This window comes from Castor canadensis, chromosome 15, assembly GCF_047511655.1.
Source record: "Castor canadensis chromosome 15, mCasCan1.hap1v2, whole genome shotgun sequence".
Lineage (NCBI taxonomy): Eukaryota > Metazoa > Chordata > Mammalia > Rodentia > Castoridae > Castor > Castor canadensis.
The window spans coordinates 59663926-59681417 of record NC_133400.1 but is presented as its reverse complement, the minus strand read 5'-3'; the positions used below and the strand labels follow the sequence as shown (position 1 = coordinate 59681417).

The following is a 17492-nucleotide window of genomic DNA, read 5'->3' as shown; positions in this document are numbered from 1 at the left end:
GGACATCACAAGTGATCAGGTATCAGAATTCTTCCTGGTTCCCTTCAAGTGTTCCCAGTGTGCAGCAGGGAAAAACCACAGCTGGGGTAGTTCCCACACTGCTTTGATGGTGAGAATCACCCAGGGGGTGGGGGTGGGGGCAGGTTAAACAGTCACACATGCATAGTGACATTTCATTTGTTCCCTGTAAGATTACAATGAAGCTGAAGAAGTCCTCCCACCTCCTGACATTGTAGCTATTGCAACATTATGGAGCAATGCTTTACTCACGTTTGGGGTGATGCTGGAGTAAGCACCCCTACCACCCTGCCACTCATATGCAAGCATTACACAGGCAACTATGTACACACATACTTGATGATAATGAATGACTTATGCTACTAATGATCTGTGTTTATTTTTTATAAAAAAGTTTATTGGGAAGCAGTGGGCTACATTATGATGGCAGCAGCCACATGCATTTTGTTCTCTTCCTGTCTCCTGATTGCATCCAGAGGCCATGTCCAATGATTGACCTGTACCACCTAGATTTACACAATGACAAAACCACCTAATGATGCATCTCTCAAAATATCACCCTGTCATTAAGTGACACATGACTGTATGCACAATACCAAGTCTCTCTCTGTGAAAGTTGAAATTCGGTAGGCCTAGGTCTGGCCCAGGCATCTATATTTTTAACAAGTATCCAGGGGATTCTTATCTGGGTGATCTGGGAAATACTGGTAGTGCTGACTATGAGTTGGTAGGGGAGGGATTACTTTGCTGCACATTAGATTTTTCTTAGGAGCCTTTACAAAAATACACATGCTGGAATTATAGGTGTGAAATACTGTGCCACGGTGTTCTAACACATTTTGAGAAATGCTACTGTCCACACTTAATAAAGGTCAAAGATTATTTACAATAAACTCTTAGAAAACGAATGAGTAGATCGTGGGACATATTGTCAAGTTACCTTAGATAAGCCATTCCCATTTATAATCCTACCTCATAAGTAGAGGATAGCTGGTCTTGCTGGACCATCTTACCCCGACTTACAATTATTTTTTCCTTATTAGATTAGTAAAAATAACGTTATTTAATTAGCATTTCTTTGATTACTGGCAAGGTCAGATTTTTCGTGTTCTTAAGTGTCATATACCACATTTTGTGGTTTCAAATTATTTCTACATCCCAGAGCCAAGCACGGTGGTACAGTCCTATAATCTTAGCACTTAGGAGGTTGAAGAGGAGGACTATGAGTTCAAGGATAGAATGAGCTACATAGAGAGTCTTGGCTGATCTTGCTACATAGTGACACAGTCTCAAAAACAAATATTTCTACAACACAGACCACTTTTCAGCTGGAAATACAGCACAGCAATGACAGTGAGGGCTGCATGGAAGGGCAGGGAATGAACTAGGCTGAAAGGGAACCATTCCCAACACACAGGTGAAGACAGCTGGTCTGAAGGAGCCCCTAGTAAAAAATTGTATCATTACTGTTCTTATTTTGTAGCTACTTCTTTGCCTTCAAAGGCAAGGGTAGATTCCAAATCACTTGGTAAGCAGCCACTTAGTGCCAAGCTTAGTTATGGGTAGAAATATTTTAAATCATTTTGAGGTAAAGCTTGTGCCACCGAGCAGCCTCAGTGCCCCTGTGCTTACTACTCACATACCGTGCAGGTGGTCAACACTGGGCATGGGAGCAGGTCACAATCTCTTTGTAGCCATCAAAGTCGGGTTTTCAACACTTTGAGTTTTGAATGGTTGGCAGAACACTGATTAGCTGGGTTCTACAAGGACTTATCATTTTGGAAGCCATTACCACTAGCTGTTTTGCAGACCCATCTGCCCAGGTGAGTGAGCCAGCCTTGCAGCTTTGGAAGCTGTGGCCCTTCCCTTAGGGACCCTGTATGACTGAGTGTGTGAAGAGACATGTAGAAGATGATCAATCCACTTGTAAGTGCTCAGTACCTCCTGGCTGTCAGGTATCAGACTCCACACAAAGTTCAAGGACAACAATATTTGCAAGTTAACAGGATACTGCAATTGTCATACACTCAACTGGGAGAAGCAAAAGGAATCCCAGGGAAGTGTGTGGTTGATTCCTTGCATCAGAAATGATCCATTTCCTTACCTCTGTTCTTAAGCTGACAACAAGCAGGCTTTATATACCACAGGTCTTTATTTAGCACCCTTCTTATCCCTCATTTGTAAAAGCATTTTCTGGAGTGCCCAACCTTATGGAGTAAGTGGCATTGTGGCTCTAGCTCACTTTATCCACTGATGCTCCCTCATTTCATGGTGAGTGTGTATTGTGCTGAGAGATGTGACTGAAATCCTAAGGTGCTATTGGTGCATATATGTGCCATGAAGATGGATAAAACAATGTAATTAGGGCAAGAATATAAACAGACTGTGACTTCCTACAGACATAATGTGGTTGGTTTTCTGTTCCACACAAAAATGTTATCGCCTTCACTTTGCCAAAAGTAGTTAAAATGGCTAAGCATTCTGGGTTTAGCTTACTATTTTCATAATATACCAAAGTCCCAATTTAAGGAAAATACAAATCGTTGGGGAAATTTGAAATAATCTATTTGAAAACATAGTCCATATGACATAGAACACTACAAAGCAATTATTTAACAAATATCTATTTTGTACCTAATCTAAGCCAGGCCCTGACAGGCATAAGTGGACCCCTGTATGGTAAGAGTCGTGGTAAATGTCTCTTTCATACAAGTTATCCCATGCAGCTCTTCTACTAGCTTTGATACATGGTGTCCCTTGCAATATAAAATGCTACGCTACCTCAGCACCTGCCTGGCAAGTTGAAGGCCCTAAGTACAAACCCCAGCACTACCAAAAAAAAAAGAAAAGCTACAGATTTATATGTAGAAAACATTAACAACAAGGCTCCTCACATAAACACACTGAGTACAATGATGCAGGATGGGAAAAGATAAGGCAGCAAAGTGGAAGGTGAGAGGCTACATCAACTGTGTTACAGGTTCAGTGGGACCAGCAGGGTCTTTATACAGAATTCCCTGGAGAGTAGGATGGAGATAAGGCAGGAGCTAGACTTGCTAACAGCTCTGTATGTGATAACAAGTGATGAGGCCAACAAAATAACTAACAAAGAAACTTCCTCAAAAATATTTAGAATAAGAAAGAACATGTGAAAAACGTATTGAAGGGAAATTAGCAAATCTACTCACTAAATGGGGTAAGTAAGAGAAAAATTAGGAGGAATTTCTGTTAGTTCACATGACTCATTTTCAACCAAAGATAAAATACTGTCTTTTGTATTTACTGTATTATTTTATTTTTGCAAGTGAATATTGGGAAGGTCCTTGCACATTCTAGGCAAACATTCTACCACTGAGCTATTCATAGCCCCACTCTTTTTAAAATGTAAAGGTCTCATACTTAAAATGGCAATATTTGAGATGACTTTAACCAGTGTTTCACACTCTCTAAGACTATCCTCTCAGTAGATAAGGTATACCTGGGCATGCTACAGGCTAGAGCTGTGCCCAGCAGCCTAGGGCCCAGGATAAATGCACGATTTAATAAGAAATTGAGCAGAGACTTGTTGCTGCCAGATTGAATGGAAGAAGGGGGAAAGTGGTCCTCTGTGGGAAGTGAAACATAGGCATTGCAGTTAGCCCTCCTTCCTCCATGAACCAAATCTTGAACCTGGTCCTCCTGTGGGCAGCCCAAGTTAGGTCAGTCATCCTTCAATGTGGAGGTCAGGGAGGAGGTGGGGAGGTCCCACCAGTCATGCATTTCCTGGTCCCCATATCTGCAGTCCCCTCCTTCACACTGTGATGGCGTTCATACTATGGACCAGCAGGTGACTGCACATTTTGCCTCAACCTATTCTGTAAAAAGCTGCCCTCCTTCCAGAGGGTCAGTCATTCATAAATAACTGGACAAGCTGAGCATAACAGTAGCATTTGAGGCACTGCACACTTGTCCCAGGAGCAGCTTTCTTCTGTCCCCTGCCATGGCAGAAGGCATTGTGGGCATCTCTTTAGAGTGACACAAATTCACCAGCCTCAGTGTTAAGTGCTTAACAAGCTCCTCTGATTGGGTCAACCAGAAGCCTGCAATTCCATTTCTCGGCAGGCCCAAAACATTAGGGCTATTCAATAAATAATCCTGTGCAAATAACACTCTGACACAGGAGAGCAAACAGGCTAATTTTGGAAAAGGGAAATAAGAGGTCAGAAAAAGATTAAGACTGAAGTGTAAAGGTTAGCATGAATTAAAGATCAGTCAGACAGGATAGAGCTGCTCAGAAAACATAGTGGAGCAGTATCACCATTCAGCCAGCGCACTTGGAACAAGAATGGTAGGTTGCACTGGGACAGTTATAACTAGAGAATCCACAAATGTCTGCGCAGACTGCTAATACTGTTATGCCTGCTTTCTCTAATGTCACAATAAATGACTGCAGATGACAAATAGTGTACCTGCAGACTATTTCAGGATGCTATTTCTTGTTTTTCTTTTTTTAGATACACAAACTTAATAATGGGTCTGGAAGAAAAAGCAAAATATGTTTTTGGACATTTAAAAGATGCACAGTTTAGACACCTGGATGAGGGGCATAGGAAACTAACGTAAAGGCACAAAGGTTGTCATTGTGCCCAGTGGTAACTAAGTGGGGTATATCTTGGAAAAACAACTGCTGATAGTACCCAAAGAACAGTTACTTAACATCACAGGTCTGGATGCCTGAGCATGGCTCTAGGCTCTACAAAGATGAGCTCAGAATGGGAAAAGAGGCATTTGGAAGCCATCCCTGCAGCAGTACCAACTTGCTATGACACAGAGCCATAATGTTTTAAAAACATTTTTAAAAAACTGATGGCAGGAAATGAACCTGAATCGCTCTTTTGTGGGTGCCAAGTTTCATGCATCATCTTTGTGCCAGGGCTGTCACAGACTTTTGATTTTGTAATGTCTAGTAAAGACCATTTGGATGTGCAAGGTGAACCACAGACTGCATTCATGAGGCATGACCTCAGGGACAGGTGTTTGGAATTGCTGCTTGCTTTTTTTATCAATTAGTGAATTTACTGTGGGTGCTGCTATGAAAGATTGAACATCTTAGAAACTGTGATGATAATTCTAATATTACAGGACCACATCTCTAATCTGAAAATCCAAAATGCTCCAGAGTCTGAAGCTTTTGGAGCAAACTTTGGATTTTTGGATTCAGGGCATGCAGCCAGTAAAGCCTAAGCAAATATTCCTCCTACCCCCACCCCTACCCCTAACCCCACCACCAGCTCCAACCAAAAAAAAAAAAATTCTGAAATCTGAAACTCTGCTGGTCCCAAGAATTTTGGATAAGAGATACTCAACCTTTTTTGTATGTAATAAAATCATGGACTAGGAAAACCACTCACTGAAGGAGGACTTCTTTTCCTTCTTCCCTTTTCAATGCTGGGGATGGAACCCAGGGCCTTGGGCATATGCTAGTCAAGCTCTCTACCACTGAGCCACAACCCCAGCCCTGAAGCAGGTACATCTGAAGCTCTCATTCACAGGGACCACCTGATAGATGTACTCACAGAGAACAAGAAAAGAGAAGCAGTAGAGAGGGTAGGAACGCAAATGAAAGAAGGAACCAAGATCTGCATGGAAGTAAAAGAAAAATAACAATATGGAGACGTGGTGGGTGGGATGTGTTGGATGGATGTCACTGGCTGTGCACTGCACTGTACTCAGTGGAGAATGCTAGACACCAACAGGGAAGAGTGCAGCAACATTGTGGGAGTGTGAGAGCCTCTGCCCTGGTGCAGGATTAAATGCCAACACCACACTTTCTGACCATGTGCCTTCTGTGACATCCTAACCTCTCTTCCTCTGATGCCTCACGTGTATGGAGGAGATAGAAATAATCCTGCTTTTTGGAGTTTGTTGGGAGGAAGTAAATGAGATAATATACTTAAAGCATTTACCAAAGCATCTAACACATTCAAACTTGTTTTTTTTTAATTTTTTTAGCTACTGTTGCTATTATTCGCTCAACTGCAATAAGGTCTCAGTGGACAGGTAATGCTGAACCTTTTTTCTTGCATTTTGGGGAAGGAGGTGCAGGTGAGCACATGGGAAAGAGAAGAGTTGTTGTACTGATGTGATGATTATTTGAGATTAGCATTGTTTTTTCCTAAATTTTAATTCATAGGCCTTCACAATAATAGGAAGTGATGATCCTATTGACTGTCATAACAAGATGCTGCTCCTCCCAGGCATGGCTGGTCTCTAAGAAAGAAGCTGCACCCTTTCCCTCAATGACAATGAAAAACAGACCAATATTTGGTTTGTTAAAAACAAAACAGGAAGAGCAAGCTCCCATCCATTTGTTCTCATGTAAATCTAAAAAGTAGTCAGACCATTTTTAATAAGGATGTAACAGATTCTTACCAAGATAAATTATTTTTACTAGCATAGTCCATTCAGTGCCAACTGTAGACATTAACAAAACCCACTCTAGCTTCTCACTTCCTCTCACATTTCTACCTCCACCCTCACTTCCAGTTATCACTCACTGAGTCGACAAGTATTTATGGAGTGTTCTCTGTGCCTCTGACCTGCTATTCTTTGGAAGCTAAGCTCAGAGTACGAAGGAGTGGGGAAGGCAGACACTAGGATGCATATACCAGAGAGCTTGAGAGGCACTGAAGAAGACCCTTGTAATCTTTCTTGTCACCACACCTAAGGGAAGACACCTAATGAGCCTGTGACCCCACAGCTGGTACATGGCAGCACATCAATGAGATTTCCAGGTTAGACTCTTCCTTCTTCGTCAAGAACTCAGATATCATCTTAGAAGCAGAGCAACAGGACCTAAAGACTCACTTGGGTTGCATGAAGCTTGTGTCTCCCATTCTTACCATCTGCCATCTCTTGCACAGGTATTTCCCAGCTCCCCAAACTCACCCAGTTCTCTAGCTAAAGAACATCCCCATGGACAAGGCTCCTTTTGGTGATGTCATGGCTGCCAAGACATATGCAGTCTCAGCTGCGTTGCTGCTGCAGTCTTCCCCTAACTCTGGAAATACTTCCTCATTGCTGTGTTTTTCCCGCATCCTGTTGGGAAAAGTCGGTCGGTGATGGCAAAGCCATATGAGAGCATGTGCCAGAGGATGAGGACCCAGACACTTCTGGAAGGTTTTGCTGCTTCTGAATAAGAACAAAGTGCCCCAGAGAAAAGGCATCCACAAAGATGGGTAAACGGAAGGCCTGACTCTAAGTGAGCTCAGGAGCATGCCAGCTCAAGAATCCACACTTCAGGGAAGAAGCCAAGACAGCAATCCTGACACTTAAGCTAAAAGACAAATAGTGTGTGTTGGTTTGTAATTTTGTAAAGAGAAAGAGATACAAAGAAACAGATGTTAAAGTTGAAGCATTCCTTTTTTTTGGAAAACCATTCTAAGCAGGATATGATTTGAAAGAAGCTTAAAAATCCCCTGAAAATGGACTGTTTACCATATCCAGTAGCACCATCTAGAATGGATGTTTACTGATCTGATAAAAACCTCCCAAGATGAGGGCCCCAAGCCACCACATCAGAGACTCTCCCAGTTTGCTAAGTCTCTAATTAGTCACCATGGCCGCTGATGGCAGAGGTAATTACAAGTTATTCTCATGGTTAACTAACAGACTTTTTCTTTTTTTTTTTTTTTACCAGAATTCCTGGGGCTAAGCAGAGAGAAGCCTGTTATGGTGTGACTTTGAGATTTAAACCTCGGCTATGTCAAATTATTTTACAGCTTCCTCTGATTATACTATTTTACAGGAAACACACTAAGGAAACCGTGAATGCCTGATAACAGTCTTCACATATTTTAATGGGCACTAAGTGTTATGCAGATATGGTTGCCTGCACTAGAAGCACATAGTTTTCTCTATGTACAGACAATACACAGCTTTCCCCTCATCCACGTTTCCCTTAATCTCAATTCGTGTACATGCACGTGTATACGTGCATGCATGCATGTGGACAGCAAGCTTTGGACATGGCCTGTGGGTTTCTTCTGTACCATGTAAGTGACTTTCATGCAATACCTGCTAGCACTTTCATTGGCACATTGTGTTGACAGAGTGCTCAGGGGTAGGTTAGCATCCACATCAGCTCTCCATGAGGGAAGTGACTTAAACAGAGGAACGGCCACATCGTCAGAGTTGTTCCATTATTGGTTCCATGGCCTGGAAACTCTCCTCATCCAAAGTCTTCAATGTGGGGAAGACTCCAGCATCACGTCTGGTCTTCCCTTCTTCCCATGAGTGTAGGAGAGCGCACTCCTCCACCAAGGTTGAAGCACCCACCCATTGCCAACCCATCCACTCTTTTCAAAACTATAAATGGACAGAACAGGTGGTAGTAGCAGTGGGACAAGAAAGAATAAAAGTCACCCAAGCCTAAGGTTCTAGAAGGCAGCCATTGTAAAGGGAGGACTGTCTAGCAGAGGAGAAGCACAGGAACAGAGATCCAGATAGCAGACAAGGAGAGTCTGAGGTGAATGAATCCACCCCCACCTAAGACTGTCTAGAGAGACAGCAACTGCCACACCCGATGGGGACCCAGCTTTGTTACTCCCATGTCTATGGTCCAGCTCTCTTGTTGCACTTCCTGCCCAAGGATGGTCTCTCCTTACAACAAGTCCTGCATTCTTATTCATGTGGATCCAATTCTGGCATGCAGAGAATCCACAAAGAAAGAAAACTTTTCCACTCAGAACCACACACTCTGCCAAAAGTTCTTCTGGGCCAATGGCTGTGTCCTTCTCCTCCCTTGTTCCCTGCTTGTCCTGTAGTGTTGATATGTAAGGTGAAGCCATTGACCCTGTACCTTGCCTGCCCAGCCAAGAGGCCAATACTTTTCCCCTCATATGGGACCATTCCCAGCTAGCCTCACAAGGTCACTGGAACAACTTTTCTACCGCCGGTCCCAGGTAAGCCAGGCATTCTGAAATACATGGCAGGTATACAAACACCTAGACATCAGAGGACCAGGACTGAGTCAGCAAATTTATTTAACTAATTGGTTACTAATTGAAAAAACTGCAACAGGAATTAGCCAAGTCAGAGACATGTTATCAGTTTTCAGAAAGCTGACAATCCTGGAGGCCCAGGAAAAGTACTGGAAGAATTAATGGGAATGAGTGATTTCCATGGAAGGAACCCAAAGAAGTGGGACAGATGAAGTGAAGTTTCCAGTAGAAGGCAGATTGGAGAGGGAGTGGGAGCACAAGGTGACCCCATGTGACTAGAACTCTGGTAACAGGAAGGGCCTCAGGAAGGGCGGGTTGGTGGGGTTTGAGGAAGGTGGCCTGTAGAGCATGCTAGAGCAGGGTCCTCAGTATGGGCAACAAAGCCAGGGCAGGCCCCTAGGAGAGGGTCACACCATTAGGGGTTAGAGCCCACCTTCTGTACTTTCCAGCCATAAGAAGGAGGGTCCCATACATTAACATATAGCTGTGGAAAATGAGTTTTCTCTACTCATTAATTTGAATAGGCTGTGTACAAAAGAGCATTGACCTTTGGTTCCTGTCTTTACCATGAGAGCATGACAGCCATTTAGCAATTTGGCGCATTCTTTACCTCTCTGCATGTCAGAACCATCACTCTTCTTCCATCTTGGATGTCAGTATCACTTGAACTGGCAACAAAGCTCAGAGTATAGCATTCTCAGCAAGTGAAGAAACAGGTAAGCAGCACGTTTGGCAATCAAGTTAAAAAGCCCATGGCTGACATTCCAGTCAAGCCCTAAGTCATGGACAACACTACCTTGCATTTTAAGCAGTCCTTAACAAGGGCCACAGACGAGCAAAACCATATATATTACCTAATGTGGGTATGGAACCATGCATTCCTTCTACAGCTCCCCAGACAGGAAAGGACACAGCCATGCCTGCCAGGGGAGGGTAGAGGACAAGAAAGTGATAAGAGAGTCCATCACAGGGCCGCTGAAGAGGAGCTCATAGAATTGAGGACCCTTTCAAACTGAACTTGGCCTCATACAGGAAGAATGGCCAGGCCTGGTATTGCGGGTAGCAATCACTGGCATCAGGCAGCCCAGAGTTTGTAGCTAAGCTGGGTTCCCTTTCATGTCAATCTGAATGGCCCTGGATAAGCCACTAACATTCTTGGGGACTTACATTTTTCAGCTATAAAACACTATTACCAATAGAACTGTGTCTCCACAAACTGCCAGAATAAAACAAGATCTCTCTCTGTAACCTTCTAAACCACCTTAATCTCCACCTTTGCTAGGGTGCTAGTGAGATGCTGAGGACCTGCCCTAGGTGTAGGGACCCACTCCAGGTCAGACCTCAACCCACCAGGGAGCCAGCATTAGAGAAGCCTATGACTCTTCCCAGTCCCCAGATGGCTTGGAGTTGGACAGGGCTATCCTGGGCCCCATGTGCCCCCTAGACCTGGAAACCAGCCCAACAGAGGTCACTGTGTAGGACAGGACAGGCAGCAAGACCACAGCTGTGCTTGTCAAGTGACCAAAGGCTGGGAGCTGGCAGAGCACATTCATTCCAGATCCAGAATTCACATTAGCCATCATGTGGTTAGTTTGTCTTTCTTTCTTTTTATTTTTTTTTAAACATTGTTTAAGCTGTTAACTTTTGACACCTATTTACTTCCTCCCAAAGTACTTTTGATTAAGGGAAATATTTCCCCTCCATACCTACTTTTCCATAAACTTTGCCTCCTATTTTCAGTCTGTGTTGGCTACTAAATAAAGAAAATGCCTTTCATGTCAACCTAGGAAGACTTGCAGCTGTGTAAGATGCAAGTCTCAATGCTATGGGCACTGGCCTGGATTTTTGCATTTATGTATGATTTTTTTCTTTCTGCCCTATAAGGGAACGTGCAATCCAAAAGCTGCTATCCATCTCCAGAGTTAGTCAGTAAACTTCAGAAACACAGAGAGGAGGCTGGGCCTATTGAGAACTCAGTCCACTTGCAGGAAAATGTCCCAGTGCCACACTTAGTCATTCATCTGAACATCTTATTCATGACAGAAAGAATGACTGTTTGCATATCCGACTGTGCCCACCCACCTACAGGCTAGGCAGGAGGTTGATGCTTCTAAGGAACCTGCTACCACACAGAAAGAAAAGTCCTGAGCAAGCTGTGGGTGAGATTGGGAGCCATATTGCCCACATGGAATTCTAAAGGGAATTCTACTGCCTCCCATTCTGAAACCTCACTCTGATCTGATCCTTCAAGTCTGAGGACAACCTCACATAACCTACACAACCCATTTGCAGAGACTCCAGGCCACTGACTTTACCTCATTAGGAACTGGGTCTTCTGGTTCTCTCTCTCTCCCTCTCCTCCCCACCCCAATGGTGGGGATTGAATCCAAGGTCTTGTGCATGCTAGGCAAGCATTCTACTACTTGAGCTATACTTATAACCCTTTTGTTTTTGAGACAGGGTTTTGTTGCATTTTTGGCTGGGCTGGCCTCGAACTTTAACCCTTCTGCCTCCCAAGAAGCTGGGACTTTAGGTATGTACTACAACATCTAGCAGTTGTATGGTCTCAAAGTTGTCACAATGCTAAGAAGAATACATCACAATCCATTAGCACATATTAAGTAACTGCTGTGTGCACAGTATCATAATAAGCTCTATAAGCAATACAAAAGAAACAGGAGACAAGATACAACCTTGGGACCTTGTCATCCAAGTTACACTATAGAGATATACTCAGCACAAACTAGAAAGAGCAGAAGTTAAGAAGAAATCAAGCTCAAGTTTGTCTGGTGGCAATTAAGGTTGTCTTTACCCTCAGTCAACTTGTCCAAAAGAGCCCTCTTCCAAAAATTCATGGTGGACATGTTTTCCAGGGAACCAGGGTGATAAGAGTTAAGCCCAAGAAATAGTAGACAGAAGTGTGAGTTTTGAAGACAAGGTTAGTAAAGAGCATCTTCTACTCGTTCATATTTGCATTTCCCTCCTGAACCTGGTCCCATCAGTGGAAACTCTGCTTTGGTAACATCAACCTGCTTTTACCACGCTGGGAAAGAAAAGATTCTCCTTCCTTTGCTTCTGCCCAGCCAAGGTTTTGAAAGCTCTGACCATCCTAACAAAATCCCTCCCAAGTTTGTTTGAAAGCTGTCAACCAAGAAGGAAGATGCTTTCTCTGGGAAGGAGACCTGTGACCATCAGCCTTAATTCCCCACCCTTTCTGTTTGTTTGTTCCTCTTAAAGACAGACCCTGCTTCCCTGTGAAGGTTCTGTTATCTCTTTCTGGCTTCTTATACCCTGCTACATCACGTGCTCAGCACTCTTAGTCTCCAGACTCTACCTGGTCCCGACACAACATTAGAGACAAAAACACATTTTATGCAAGGACAACTGAGGTTTCCTTCCACTGAAACTTCTTGGAAGGGAGTTCCATGGCTCCCCTCCCATGCTGGCCCTGTGGCAAGCTGCTGCAACTCCCTCTTCAATAACCACCCTGCCCACTTGGCCAACCTGCCCTCTTTTTCTGTCCTAAGAAAACATCCATAGGTGTGCTGTGTTTTGGTGCTATATCCACACTAGGTCAGCATGTGTGCAATGGCAAGGCAGGTTAGAGAAGAATGGAATTATATGAATGGTCAAAAGGGGCAGGGCACATAGCCCTTTTTAACTCTCTGAAACCTACAAGATACTGAAATGTGTTAGTAGAAAACCCATCAGCACTATGAATGTGTGGCTGGACATAAGAGAGCTTTACAAAGCTCTAAAATGCCTTCTATGGGAGTGCTGGGCACGTTAGAGGGCAGAAGAGAGGCAGAGCATCACAATGCAGTGCTCAGTGTGATAGTATCTGCTTACTCACTACTGTTTAGTGAAGGCCTACTATGGCCAAGTCCCAGCTATGTGCTACAGGAATACCTTAAATACGGCAAAGGACAGAGGTGTTCTTGTCTTTCAGCCCTCTCTCTCTCCCTCGTCCAAGCCAAATATAGGGTTGAAAGAGTTTACTTACGTCTAAGCCAAGACCAAACTCCTAAGTCAAAGAGAAATGGTGGGTCAACACGGAAGCTTAACCCGCCTCAGCAGTTTTAGAAGCAGAAGCACTTTGGCACTCCCCGTGGCCTCTCGGCGTGCTGCGGCTGCTCTCTGAGTCACTCACAAGTCCCTTCCCCAGGGATGTACAATTGTGAGCAAAGGCTGTAGGGTCATCCTCATATCCGTTCAGCAGACCATGGCCCGCTTGGGGCCTTGTCCCAGTTTGCTGGCCCCTCGGGATTATCCTTGCGTGGTCTTGAGAGGTCTCGTGAGGGTTTGTATCCATGAGAAATCAGGAGATCTTCCACGCTGTACATGATGTGCTGGCGTCATCAAAGCTCCCCAGCTGGAACCATTGTGGTGGTGGGACCCATCACTGTGGGAGCAACAGAGAACTCCATTTGTGGCCAGACCTCCCTGAAGAACCTCAGTTCCCTTTATCTAAACCAAACCAGACCTAGCAAAGTGCCTATGTGGAAAGCCCAGCCACATGGTTCAAGCCACCTGAAACAAGGTATCCAGGGAAGAACTGACACAGCACTGACTCCACATGGCATGGTGGCATGTCTGCAGCTTGTACCCTGGTGACTGCCTCTTGCAGAAGAGGCAGAAATGGTGGATAAGCCATGAAATGATCACCACTGCCCACCGGCCTCTTCCCCATTCATCTAAAACCAGCAGGCCCAATGGGTAAGGACAAAATAAACAGACATGCAAGCTGCAATTACGACTTTGTGTTTCTAAAAGGAGCAATTCTTGGTGTTCAGCTTAATCTTACTACACATCCCTGCTTCCTTCTGTATAGACCTTATGCTCTGAAGGGACAGAACAAGCTCTTTAATCAACACAGAGCCACAATACACCTCAGCAGAAGCAATTGGAGAAGCCACTGCAGGGACAGCACCAAGGTGGTAAACCAGCAACCAGAAATAGATAGGAAGTCTTTGGGCTCAAAATGAGAAAACAACCAACGTGCAATCAATAAAACACATCCGACCTGTGATGTGATCTAAGAGTTCCTTTTAGTATATTACTATTGCAATTATTGTTGTTATTATTAGGTGTTTTGAGACAGTCTCTGTACAAAGCCCTGGAGCCATCCTCTTGCCTCTCTCTGCCTCTGCAGTGCTGGGATTCTGGCATGTATCACCTGGCCCAGTAGCACCTGAAGCTTGAAAGAATGGAATTTCTCCTGGATGACTTTTAGGGAGAAGTTCTGCATCTCTCAGCCAAGAGTGTCCACACTCAAATATCGCCCTGGACCTTCATTACAGCTTGCCCCAATGTAAATTCCCAAGGGCAAGAGGACCAAGAAAGAAAAAGGATCCAAGACAGGAGTTTAGGAGGTGCAAGACAGGAGGGCCACAGCGCAGCTTCCCATCCATGTGTAAGAGGCAGAACTGCCCCCACCTTGACCTCCAGAAAGGCTGGCCATATCCCTGGCCTGGGCAAGAAGCACATAAAGAGCCCACCCAGCCCCATTCTGTGGTGGATGGAAACAGAGTTGCTGTGATCACCAGGAACAATGGCCAGGAAACACCTGCTGGCTGTAGGTGTAGGGAAGACCTACTGCACTTCCCGTCAGGAAGAATTCTCCCTGGGTTACACACAGTCCTTCTGACCCTGCATGTCCTCATTCTCTGTCACCCACTAGAAAACAGAACCAAGACAATCCCTGTGGTCAGGGGAGGATGACACCTTGAAGGCCTATGACATTCCATCATATCCCTGATGTTATGGAAGGCTGACAAGTTCTGACAGTTACTGTACTCAGAGAAATCTCCACAGCAACTCTACCTTCCTGACACTCCTAGTGGATGACTTTCAGAGAATCGTGACTTGGCTCATTCACCCAGAAAGAAAAGGAAGGATCAGAGAAGCAAGCATTGTTCCCATTCACCTAAGCAAGTCACTGGGCTAGGGACTCCAGAGGAAAGAGATCACATTACCAACTCAGGGATGTGGGAATGCAGGCTTAGGCTATGAGGACAGGGTCTTGCTGCGTTCAGTGCCACATCCCCAGCATCTAGCAGATGGTATGCTCTCAATGAAAACTTGCAGGGTCAATACACAAATGGGAGAAAGGTTCTGAAGAATAATTAGGAGTTCACTACATAAGCTGCATGTGTCCATATATGAGACGGCTACTTGGCACTCAAATAGACTGTGGGTATAATGACCTGGGAGTAAAGAAACTGCACAGAAATAGAATCCTGGTGGCCTAGACCAGAGTCCCCAGACCCACTGGCCTGTGCCTGAGCCATAGCTGGCTGTACTGCAGTCTGTCAGAGTGGTAAAGAAATCACCTTCACAACACACATCATCCTACTGGGGTTAGGTAAGTTGGTCCAATGTGCCTATGTGTTTGCAATTATATTTAGAAAACCTTAAATGGCATGATAACCCACAAAAGCCACAAACACATTTCAGAAAAGATGAACCTTGTAAAAGCCTTAGAGGGCTGAGGTAAAGTGTTCTGACTACTGGCGACCCTATCTGGTTTCCCCTCTCAGAGTCCAGCTGCCTATGGGGAGCAGGTGTAGAGTGCACAGGGTTCCACTCATGGATCAATCTGGGCAAAAACATCAGAGGTGAAGGGCTGACCCAGGAGCCCCACCAACAATCTGAATGGCCTCACCATCACCCAAATTCATGAAAGCTTACACATTTCACCTTCTCCATCCCAACTCAGAGCCCAGGCTTCTGCCTCTTTTCTGCACCCACACTAAGCAAGCATTAACCTCTCCCTTCACTGATTTCTGAACAGTGTGTTATTTTTAATCTCTGCCATACCACTTGCTTCTTTAGCAACCTTATCTACTTTAAATGGAATGGGCTTCTCTAAGAGATGGCAGGCTCCCACCACAAACACATTAATCACATCAATCATGGTGGCCACCAGGAGGGACCAAGAGGTCTAATGAGAGCACTTGGCACTCAAGGTGTTCAAAGTTCCTTTCCAATTCCAAGATACCAGCATTCTAAAGCAACAGCATTTTAGTTCTGTCATCCATGCACTAACTCACTCAAAGGGTTGCTGTAAAGACTAACACACAACAAAATATGACATAAACCCAAGGTTGTCACCACCATTATCATAACAATTTGCTATCCAACTTGAAAGGTAGGTTTGTAGCTAAAATGGCCCAGGATCAGGTGTGACCCCAGCTCTAGTGTCTGACCCTGTCATAGTATAATCTCTGGAGCAAGTCAATAAACACACCAAGTCTCAGTTTTCTGTTCTGCAAAATGGCAATGTCATTATCTTCCCATCCCCTTGGACTATCTCAAGAGCCCAGTAAGAACATGCAGAAGTGGAAATCACTATGCACACATAACACTATGGACTCATTGTGCTACAATGGTTCTGATTTGTCTCTGAAGTTTATTGCCTTATGGAAAGATTTCAGAGTAGTCATTCCTTCTCACCATGTAGTTTATACCATGTTCCTTTTGTATCATTTAGTATATTACTATTGATTTCCAAAGTCACGATCACTTTACAATACTCACATACCTTATCTTTCATGAATGTAATATTCATCCTTCACCCAAGTCACTAAAAACAGTAAACATTATTTTATATAGTTCAAAACACTAAAATATATTTCCTGGGTGCCTAGAATTTCAGTGCCAAGCACTGAAATTATAAGTAAGACACATTCTTTGTCCTTGAGGATTTTATTGTCTAGCCATAGAGGCAGTTGGAAAAAAGGCAATTAAAACACAACATATGTACATGCTAGTGATGTGGAAGCCTGACACCTCTCCATAGGGCCAGAGCCCATGACAGGCACAAAGACAGGATGCTGTGGAAGAGATCCTACCTAGTCTCATAGGATGAAGAAGGCCTCCATTACCCAAATTGCCTGTCTCCAGGCGTTACTGAAAAATCACCTTCTCTGGAAGTATTGTTTTCCAGCCAGTTTATTCAAGAAATTTTTCCTTCACTACTTTTATTTTCTTGAATTAAATGCTCATAATGGAACATCTAAGAAGAGCAATCAAGACTGTAAAGGTACCTACATATAATCTCAGGTAAGGAAGAGAATTCTGGTATTCAGGCCACAGCAATAAGACAAATGAGTTCACTTTAAATATCAGTATTAATCCCCATGACTATCAAATATCTTAATATTATTTTCATTCTATGCATATTTAAAAAAATACCATGAGGGCTATGGATGTAGCTTAGTGGTAGAGCACTTGCCTAGCATGCATAAGGTCCTTAGTTCCCTCCCCAGTGCTCACTGCACAAAACAAAACAAACCACGAAAGCAGAAGAGACATTTATCATAAGAACACTTTACTAGTTCTAGTCTGTCAAGATAAAGGCTGCCCCTGAAGGCAGGGAGTTCTGTATCTAGGAGCTGCTGAAGCTGAAGTTGAGGTAACTGATTTACAAGCCCTTTTGTTTTTACAGCGCCCCACTACAGGTGTGTACACAATCAATCAAAACCTTACAGC

General features: G+C 44.0%; 1 pseudogene; it reads right to left on the bottom strand.

The window, feature by feature from the left end:
• LOC141417475 (junctional cadherin 5-associated protein-like) overlaps positions 1–17492 on the bottom strand; it is a 91296-nt pseudogene that overhangs the window by 63677 nt on the left and 10127 nt on the right.